This window comes from Anopheles coustani, chromosome 3 (genome assembly GCF_943734705.1).
Source record: "Anopheles coustani chromosome 3, idAnoCousDA_361_x.2, whole genome shotgun sequence".
NCBI classification, from domain to species: domain Eukaryota; kingdom Metazoa; phylum Arthropoda; class Insecta; order Diptera; family Culicidae; genus Anopheles; species Anopheles coustani.
The window spans coordinates 44,278,094-44,288,981 of NC_071288.1; positions in this window are offsets into that span (position 1 = coordinate 44,278,094).

Here is a 10,888-nt window from a genome sequence, read left to right on the forward strand (position 1 = left end):
TGTAATAAGGTTAAAAGCGAAAGCCCAGTCGAATGACTATAGTCCATATAGACCATATATGGTCCTCGAGTTTCATTCGATTCGATCGAGTCTACACGCACACACTCTTCGAACTTGCAAGTGTCCCGCGATGCGCGCTGATTGGTTCAGCCGTTGCCGGTTTTATTACGGACTACGGAAAAACTTAATTTTCTTTATTTTGTACAGAGTCCGAAGATCATATATTGTACAAATATGCAAAACTGAACGTTAATGAATGCATATTTAGTGTAGCACTAAAGCAATCCCCGTTACGTTCCATTGTATAAGGAATGGTATGGTGTTTTTCGCGACGAAAATGCCGGGCCAAAACAAAAATCAGCTGATGTTCCCTGAGAAATGTGATCGTGATCATCACCATCAACCAACGATTCGTCATCGCCATCAATCAACGAGCACAGGCGAATTAAGCGTTCTAGGAGCCCTAAGCAGCAATTAGACGAAGGCCCCAAACACATGCAATACATTTGCTATTCTTTTATTTATTTCAAAATTTGTAAAGTTCTAATTTGCATCAAACCAAACATTTTCAATAAGGGATCGAATTTACATTAAACTACAATGTTTCTTAATGTTATTCTATTGAAAAGATTCTATTGCCAAAAGCCCTCTGCAAAGCTTTATTTCGTGAGAAAACATCAATAACTTTAGAAGAGAATAATTTTCCACGAAATGACTGTAAGCCAAATTTGCAAGTAATTTGTTTTCTTACTTTTTATTGACACTTTTTTAATCGATTTAAAATTGACAATCGTGAAATGTTTGAGGCAGAAAAGAGAAAAAATATTGTACAGCAAAATTATTATATTTGGAAATGTGCAGGACATTTGTTTTGCTAATCTATTTCCTTAAACTATTCTGAGAATTTTCCTCTTCTTTAGCAAAATTTTTACACTAATGTCTTAATTTACGTTAGTGCATCAATCAAATATTTTTAATCAAAATCCGCTGTACCTTTTATGCATCAAAGCACAAATCAGATAAGTTGGATCATTCACGCATTTTCATACTCTTCATTTACTTTCATTCAAAAGTAAATTCATAGACTAATCACCTATTTGATAAAACAAGCAACTTTGTCACAAACTAATGAAAAGAATTCTAACATAAAAATTAAAAAAAATATGGGCGAAAAGGACGGGGCCCTTCAAAGCTCGAGGCCCCAAGCAGCTGCTTAGTTTGAGTTACCCTATGATCAGCCTTTGCCAACTAGACTAAACGGCCTGCTTTCAATGAGAGTAGATCATCATTTTACTAAGTAGGTTTAATAAAAACATTTTATGGTGATAATTTTGCTGCAAAAGATTCAGTAAAAATATTCTATTATTTCTATTATTTTTTAGAAAAATGAGGAACATCCTTCAGTAAACATTGGCACTCCTTACAACATCGTGCAATCAATTAGCATTCGAGAAAAGCAAGTGATACGCGAAACGAATGAAATGGCTGTTGATTTTATTAAATTTGTTTTGTGTTTATTGTACTGTTTAAGCTTAACTACTTAGATCTCTGGAACGCATAGCGAACGTCATGCCACAGCTCGTTTACATTAGTTTTTTTAATTAGTCTTACTTATGTAGGGGTAAGCGGTGGGACTCATCATCAACATATGTTATATTATATTATATGGGCATGTAGAATTCAAATGCTTAATGTGGCTTAATCTTTTTTATGTCCACTGATACACTGCTTCCCAGCCTAGCTCTATCTCTCACAGCATCCTAATATTCCGCCCGATGATGCCGATGTCTTCCGCGATGCCGAGCAGGGCGCATCTTTCCTAGCCATTCTATTGTAGGTCGTTTTGAAGTCTTTGAAGAGGTGGTGCGTCGGACTCACCACTGTTGAAGACACTGCCGTAGATTGAAGATCTGATCGATGGTGTATTTGTCTTCAACGAATCGACCAATGAAATCTTTAACAAGGGGCGCGAGTCTGCTGGCACAGTCTCTACCCTGTCACCCTGCTTGTACACTGGACTGATGACATCCAGCTTCCCGGTCTCCAGTGCTCTCCTTTCCTGCTGCATATCCAGCGCCATACAAAAGCTCTACCAACCCAATCTTGAATAGCTCTGCCAGCGCACTTTGTTCTGTTTCAACTGTTTGTTGGCACTAGTAACTTTATCCAAGGATGAGTGAGAGCCCATCGTCATCTGCTTCCTGGTTGTGTGCTGCTCAATTTTGGTTGCGCCGCTACTTCATTCTCCTATTTCCGCTCTCTTAGAAGTAGCTCTACTAGCACCTCTCGGTCGTCCGTAAAAATGTTGCCCACCTCGTCTTGAAACATTGCGATCTTTGGCCGAGTGGACACCTGATGGCGCATTCACCATTCTTTAGAATCGGCAAATTTCCCCCATTAAATTAGTGCCATAAGCCAGTGAGCCAATGCAGGCGAGGTGTTGACCAGTCACGTAGTATGTTAGCCTCGCAAAGCTTCTACCGTAGCTTTACTATAACTAGAAAGAGGACGAAGTGGATGATATATGAGAAGACCTCTTTCGTTGTAAGAGGTCTTAAATAAATATTCAGTAATGGCACAGCTACCAACTACGGATGACAGTCTTCGGGTTGACATTTTGACACTTCTTCTATGCTTCCAGAGATCTGTTCGTATCCTAAAAATATAAAAAGTATAATAAATTTGTTTCTTTATATTCCATTATGTGTATGGCGTAAAATAGTAATACACTTACACTGATTACTGCCAGCGGGGTAAGGTCGTTTCAAATTGCATTCCATTCAACCAACAAAACAGAATGAAACAACCAACGAAACATAAGGTAAACCAAAATACAAAGCAGCACCATTTTTCCTGCTCAAAAATATTATGTTGTAGCATCGGTTGATAATAATGGTAATGATAGATCCTACCTGATACCGATTTACATTTCTCTCCCCGCCAATACGGTCAGGCGAAACCTGGTCATTGATATAAAAAAAAAACAATTTTGTATCAGAGAGGCATCAAAATTTCACTCTAAAGAAATGTGTGTCGTTGATAAACATACATATGGTTCACCTACAGCCTCCTTTCCCGGTGTTGTTCCGGCCGCATCACGTCTTACGGGATCATCGTTCTAAAAGACGATAACATGCAGTATATCAATGTACTTTTATGTAATCATAAAAAAGAACCATACATACTATGTATATTTGGATGGACATTGTCGTCTTAGGTTTTTGACGCTCGGATTTCTGCAAAGGAACATTGATGGATTTGATTAAAGAGATGGAAAAGTTCCATTGCTGTTTGATACTTCGATTGATTAATGCAGTTTACTAGCTGCTCCTAGAGAGATGTATAATAGTAGGCCCCTGTGTAGGTGGTGGCTAGAGTAGCTGACATCCCCCAAAACGTCCACAATAATTTGTAGTAGTTCATTGAAAAAAATATCTCAACAATTTTTCACATGTCTTAACATGTGATCTCTTGCCAAAAATATCAGTATTAAAAAACTGCTAAACGAATAACTGAAACCACGTTCCCAAAGATTACTCAATATCAACAAAGATTGAATTTGTGGGCATAACATGTCCGGAACCGCATGGCATAATACACCTCGTTATTACCTATTGAACTAGCACTGCTGAAAGAGTAGAGATAGTTTTTGATCACCTATGGTAACTGATATATAATTTGTGATCTCCTAAAAGTTCATTTAGCTTTCTATTCCAAACAATAATTATACAGTTGCAATTATTAATTAACGAAATGAGTGAAATACGGATACATAATATTTAAAACCTTAAACTTTAACCCTCAGTTAACGATGATTTGGTTTTCACTAGCACAATAAGAGTACATGATTTATAAATTGAATTCGTATTGAAACATATCAAGCTGCTCGATTACAAGATCGATTCTTATTTCAACACTTGGTCCTAATTAAAATTGTGAAATGATTGATTGAACGTGAAATTGTGAAATTGCGAAATTTCGACATGATACAATGAAATGCACACAGGATCTGCGAAATACTTTACACGAGCATTACATTTGATTACATCATGTATTTTTTAATTGCACAATTCAACACAGCATAGCCGGCGCACCAGCATAGCAGGTTCGGAACATAAAGCAACGAATTCTTCACTCTCGTGCATCAAGGTTTTTCTCAAGTGCCCAAGAACCAAGCAAATGGCCTTATCACGGTTAAGTGCAACATTTTCCCCATCTCAACACACACACGTTTCGAACACCAGCCCTTTGCTTATTGTTGGGTTTTGAATTGTAACAGAATTTAAATATTGTTTATAAGAGAACTATGTACCAGTCTTGATGTGTCTTGATCGTTCTTGGCCCTTCTTGACGCAGGAGATCAGCTAACAACGTCCTTTCGGTTCGAACCGGCACAACGCACTGATTTGCTTGCTGAATGACGTCACATTGTCAGACAGTCATTGTAATCTTCTTTTATTTACCTTCCCCCTACGCAGTGACAGATAGCGCATGTAGGAAAAAGGCGCCAACTGACTTGCGCATGCTCCCGCGTACGCGTAGTCAAACGAGGTTTGTTGTTAAGCAACCCGTAGACGTTGCGAACTTGTACGTGCGAACAATTTGACAACCTGGCATTGCCTATGTTAAGGAAAGGAAAGGAAGATTTCCTCTTATATCTTCCTTTCCTTTCCTTTACATAGGCAATGCCTGGTTGTCAAATTGTTCGCGCGTACAAGTTCGCAACGTCTACGGGTTGCTTTAAAATGTAAGTTGAGTAGTTTGCCCAAGGTGTATAAATTAGAAGGTGAAGTCGTCCAGTGTAAAATGACATTTCATGACTTGACATAACACTTCTGGGGTATTCATATGGATTTTGAGGGGGGTATCGGAAAAGGATTGGGCTTTTGACATAACTCTTCTCAAATATGGCACCCCTTCCAAAGCGACATAAAGTCACCTTCTATATTTATACACCTTGTAGTTTGCCTACATTTTGGCGCTTATGAATGGAACGAAAAAAGATCAACGTTAAAGCAATCACGAAACGTTTGGAACTAAGTCAAATGAATTATAAGTTAAGTCAAATGAATTATTTTTTACAGACGAATAAAACAATACCTAATTGAAACTCGAGGTGTAAGGTTTCCTTCCATCACACGAAAATCATCCGAAAGTTATGTACTGCTGTATGGGTTGCCTTTTAATCCCAGAGCTCAGTTTAAAATTTCGATCATCAGCTTGATACCGGTTATGTAGCGTAGGAACCGAAACCGTTCAATCGTACGAAGGTCCGAATTGTAAACCAAACAAATCCCTTAACTTAAATCTCGCGAGAGTGGAATTCAGTAAAAAATAAAATCAAATCTCTGCATTTGTTTGGTTCAAAGTAATTAGTTTAAAAAATATCCTAACAAATTCTAAAACAATCAATTATCTAATAGTATAAACAAGGGTAAAGGTAAGCCATTTTATCAAGTTACACAAGCCCAACCAATCAGCATCGATCGGTACAGCCATTGCCTATATGGTAACGTTCTCAAAGGTCAAAAAGAGACCAACGTAGTTTTGCACTAATGACCGGGCTACCTGCTCCGTTTTGATAACAGGATCGCAGGACGGATAAGAGATGTATCATGTAGGTGTCAAAGCAGGCTGCGGCACTCGAACCAATCAGCATCGACCAAAGGTGTGTGCTAAAGCGTAGGCTGTGCTAGTCCAACCAATGAATTAGTTTTTATCATGAAACTTACCTGCTTTCTTGATTTTAAACAATCTATAAAATAATGAAAATAAACACAAATTTGGTTATTATTTTTTTCATTTACAGTTTCGTTATAACATTTATTGCAATTATCCGTTACTCTCTTGCCTTTCCTAATACAGTTTTTTTGCTTTGTTTTATTATCCATCGCTTTCGCATCATAACCGGTCATCTCCGTTCCACTTTTCCACTCCTCATTGGTTTTTATCTTTTCGATTGACCATTTAATTCGTTTTGTTTTGCTTTAACTCTCGTGGCTATTTCCCGCGCCTCGGTCTACGTGTGTAACTGACTCTTCTACTGACTATCGAGGCGCCATCCCTAGCAAAATGTGCACATTATCATCATCATCAGCATCGGCTGCCATTGCCATTATCAACCATTCGAAGTCGGAGGGTCAGCGCCGACAATCGTCCTTTGCGACGGCGTTTGATGAGAGTCAAATTCGATTTGCATAGATCTTCTTAAATGTTTTTTTGCCTTCCACTCGAATCGATCTTACGACTCTGTCGGTCCTTTTGTTCATTCCTTTGTTGCACCATATTTTCCCCGTCCTTTATCATCATCATCATCACTATAAGCTATAACAAACATACATGTTTTTACAAAACTGATTCGCTTCCGTTTTTCCGCATCTTTTGTTGTTGCTTTGTAAGTTTTCGATTTCCGCATGCTCGAGCCAAACTTTGACGAGTAATTGGTTTTCCGTTGGTTTAACTTTAAGAAATTTCCATTCTGAAGAACATAATGCAGTTTGTTCTTTATGATCTTCACACAAGTTTATCAGACAACGAATGCCGTTCAAAAACACTTTTTTTGCGATTGCACTTCCACACTGCATGTTTTAAATTCCACAAACACTTCGCCCAGTTTTGCATACTGTATTCGGAATAGCGTACTAAAATACAATTTTAGTTTCCTTCTATCATTCTTTACTTTCTCATTTGACTAACTCGAATCATGTACTTATACGAGAGGTAAATATATGTAACCAGAAAGGGGTTTGCATTCTTTCTGAAAATGATAATGTTCATCGTGAATGCGCTCCCAGCGAGCACATTACAAAACGAAGAAATAGAAAGTAAATAAAATCGTTCCAACACAGCACAGACCGTCTGATCTGATATTACTACAAAAACCTTCATTTGCTCAGTTTGTTAACTACAGCAAAACGTAAAAGGAAATATAGAGACATTTTTCTGTAAACTACAATATCAATCGTTTTTGTTTCAATTGTTTTTTTTTTAAATCTTCAGTTGTATTGATTTTTCGTTAATATCTTCTGGTCCTTGTCTTGTCTATGATCTTTTGTTTTTGTGTTTCCTTTAATCAACGTAATGTTCCTACAAAATACGATCAAGGAGAAACCCGGCGAACCACTCGCACGCAGTAGCCGATCGGGAGCCGGTGAGAGAGTCCCCCCTATGCTAGCGGGAGTAAGAAAGTAACAACAAGTTGAAGCGAAACGTGTTTCATCGCCTACTTGCCTGTGCCTACTATCGGTAAAATTCGCAAAATGGCCACGCAGTTCCCGAACCGAACAACCGGGAACGGCGCGGAAAAAGGATAAACCCAAAGTTGTACGTACTCTTCCACCGCACGCCCATTTCCACCATTTGGCTCGGTTGGAAAATCCGCTAAAGAGAAAACATTTGTTTTTAGCTATTGAGTTTGAACTGCAGTTTCCATTGGTTTTTTTTCTTCTTCTTCTATTTATTCCTTTTGCATTGGAGAACGAGAGTGAGAGAGAGTATATGTGTGGGTTGTAAAGTCGTTTGTTTTTTTTTTTTCAATTGGAGGAATTGGTTTGATCGATTGAAAACGAAGCCTTCTAGATCCGTTAAAACGACTAACGGTGATGCACCGGCACCGGTTATCGCATCGCGAGTTTCCCGTGGAGGAAAACAGAGAGGAGCTCTTTTCTATTTGGCTTCTTTTCCGGTTGTAATTTTCTTTGCTTCTTTTCTATGACCCTTTTGCCAGTGTGTTTAAGCATGTCTATGGACTTTTACGATTTGTGATTGTATTGTTTCGTTTTCTATGTTATTTTAAGGTTTTAATTCTTCACACCCTTCCTCAACTCCGTGGAGGTGGGAGAGTTTTACAACTATTTTACCGTTAATTCTACTTATCTTTTTACCTCCATGGTGTTTCTTTTATTTTCCAATTCATTGTGAAATGTGGAAACCAAATCGACAGCAAACTTTGCGCGGCTGGAGAGCTTTGCCACGTCGGCATCGTCGTTTCTGACGCCTCAGTTTCCATCTGCGCCATGTTGTGAAGCCGTTTATGTTTTCCTGCCTGATTAACGGTGCGTGTGCATTATTTTTGTTATCACTAGCATGCAGCGATCAATAAAATGGCTTTCGACGCCCTGTCCACGAGTTGGTTTTGAGTTTCCTTTCTTCAGTTTATGTTTTTTAAGGTTTTAAGCGTCGAGCTACTTTTGAACAGTGTTCGAATTTTGTTGTTGTTGCTTTTTACTACCAAAATGAAAGTGTTTTATATTTTAATTTGATTTTTTAGAAGCATACCAAGCTTCTTCACATTCGCCCAATTGGAGGAGATTGGATATGATTATGATACAGGACGTCCGTTTTCCTCGCTACTGCGCTATCGTGCACTCCTCCACCGGGGACGTACATACACACACCACTGAAGGGAGTTGTGTAGAACTGTATGCTGTTGGTGAGTTTTGGTTGGAATTCTATTTTGTTTCTCCTATCTTCGACGACCGATCCACTTATATTTTTACTTTTTCATTATCGTTTCCCCACCCCTGCGTTTCATAAATGCGGGAGGAAGTTGGTTCTTTGTTCGTCGATATTTAAAAGCGGTTCGATATTTGATTTATTTTACAACTTTTAAAAGAAGTACATTCCGTGAAACTTAAGAGGAAAATTGTCATCGGAATGCTGCCAAAGATACAAAATAATAATAAAATAATAAAAATATATAAACACGAGTTTCTCAAGATTTTCTTCACTTGGAACCGTACATGCAACTAACAAATACAAATTCGCACTACATAGCGTTTTTCCTATAAGAAAAAAACAACATAAATACACTAGACAGAAATAACAATCGAAAAACAAAAAATAAAATAAACGCGTACACATTGGAGTATTTTGTGAAACAAAAACAATTACTTTTTTCTTCCGTATAATTTAAATTTTGCTCGTTCCGTGTGTGCCTTTTGTGTATGCCTTCGAACACATTTTCTCGAGCGCAGACACGCACGTGTTTATGTTACTATGTTTTGCCTTTTTTTGTATGTTTTGTAATAATTATAATATTTGTGTCGTTACAGTAGTTTACTTACATTCGTCCTTGCCTTCTGTTTTGTCACTTTTATTTTAACATTTGCTTCCTAACAATGCACTTATACTTGTTACCTTTACTGAACGGCTACCGTTTTTTCGTGTTTTACTTCGCAACAGAGATAGAGGGAGAGAGAAAGAGGAGGTTAGAGAAAGAGAGAGGAAGTGAGTGTTAGATACCTAATTCTGATGCGTTACTCAAAACTACGGCCATGTTTGTTAGCAGCATGTGGGTTTACCAGGTGCATGATTAATTTTTCTTGCTCATCTGCGTGATTTTAGATTTTCGGATCTATCCTCTTTGCTCGAGTTTGCTGTTGCAATCATTGGTGTTTTCCAGTGTTCAAATGTGTTGTGTTGTAGTCGTTTGGTAGGTTACGAATAACGAACGTGAAGTATTTATTTTTTTTCCTTTTCCTTGCCTTCCACTATGCAATGTTAAATGTATTTGTTTCTCATAATAATCGGGTGCTTTCTTGTGTGTGTGGAATTAAGTGTGAGCGGGTAAATTATTCTACCATTTTTGGAACATTTCCCTCTTTTTCAATGTTATTTGTTTTGTGACCTTTCCCTCCTGGAACGTCTTACTGTTATTTCTCCCTACGAGTATCAATGAAATGCTATAGCTGAATTTTATTTTATTTCTTTTTTTTTGTGTTTTTTTTCTCTCTCCTTAATTTCACCACTCTCTCCTTTCATTTTGACTTGCACTATTATGATGTATGTGGTAGGTTTCCGTAAATTTAGAACTGCCTAAAATACGTCATACAACAAAAGTATGCAGCTCTACTCATTCACTACATCGGAAACAATGCTGCTCCTTAAATCTGCCACCAGCTTCATCCTTTTTTTTCCTGTACTGTCCATACTTCCATTGGCCAAGCGCTTCGACTCGGATGACTTTTTACTTTCTGTTTTCATTTTTGGCTGTGGACCACGTGTCGGGCGACGATGGCTGTGGGATTGGGATATTACACCGTTCACCGTTTTCCCCGGGAAACTCTCAGCCTCCGAACGATAGACGTATGAAATGGTAGAATTTTGGGTGCTTTAAGTACGACCCCATTGCATAAGATGTGGTGTGGCTAGGCATCGGTTGTGTTCACACCAACAGTACTTTGCTCCAATTTGGAGGCATCCTCAGACGTCAGTCGTTATTTTTTGATTACTGTGTGTAGGTTATGCATGCCTCACTGTTTCAGTTTTCTTCTAAAATTTCGGTTTCATTCGACATTCTTTCCTGGTAGTACTTTTCCTGCCTTTCATGGAGATGCTTCTGTGGTTCATCTTCTTTCCCATTTTCCACTCGTTCCACGATGCACTGTCTGCGGCCCGTGAATTAAATTTAAATTACTTATTTGTGTATTATGTATATATTCCTTTTATTATTATTTATTTATATATTTATATATATATTTATATGTATATGCTACAAAGACTTTACTCATACGACTTACGGTGCTACCCTTCTAGCATTTATTCTAATCGTCTTCTTTTCTCTGTGTTTGCTTGCTTTTTTTGTATGTTTTCTTTCGTTTAAAATAATTTATCATTTGATTAATCATATACTGTGTGTGTTTCCTCCTCCCACTACCATCTCTTATGCAGACAGACAAACTGTTATATCGTTATATCCTACGAGTTTAGTTTTTTTCTTCTTTCTTATGCTTCGCCTACTTTCGCTACGTTATTTGCCCGTTAACCAGTACACTCTGTTTTTCCCTAGCCTTTAATAACCTTCCCCTCAGTGGACCGGGCGATTTATGGTTTTCTAGAACGTGAAGGAATTTATCATTGCCTTCATTCCCCGATGCGCCTGTCAAAA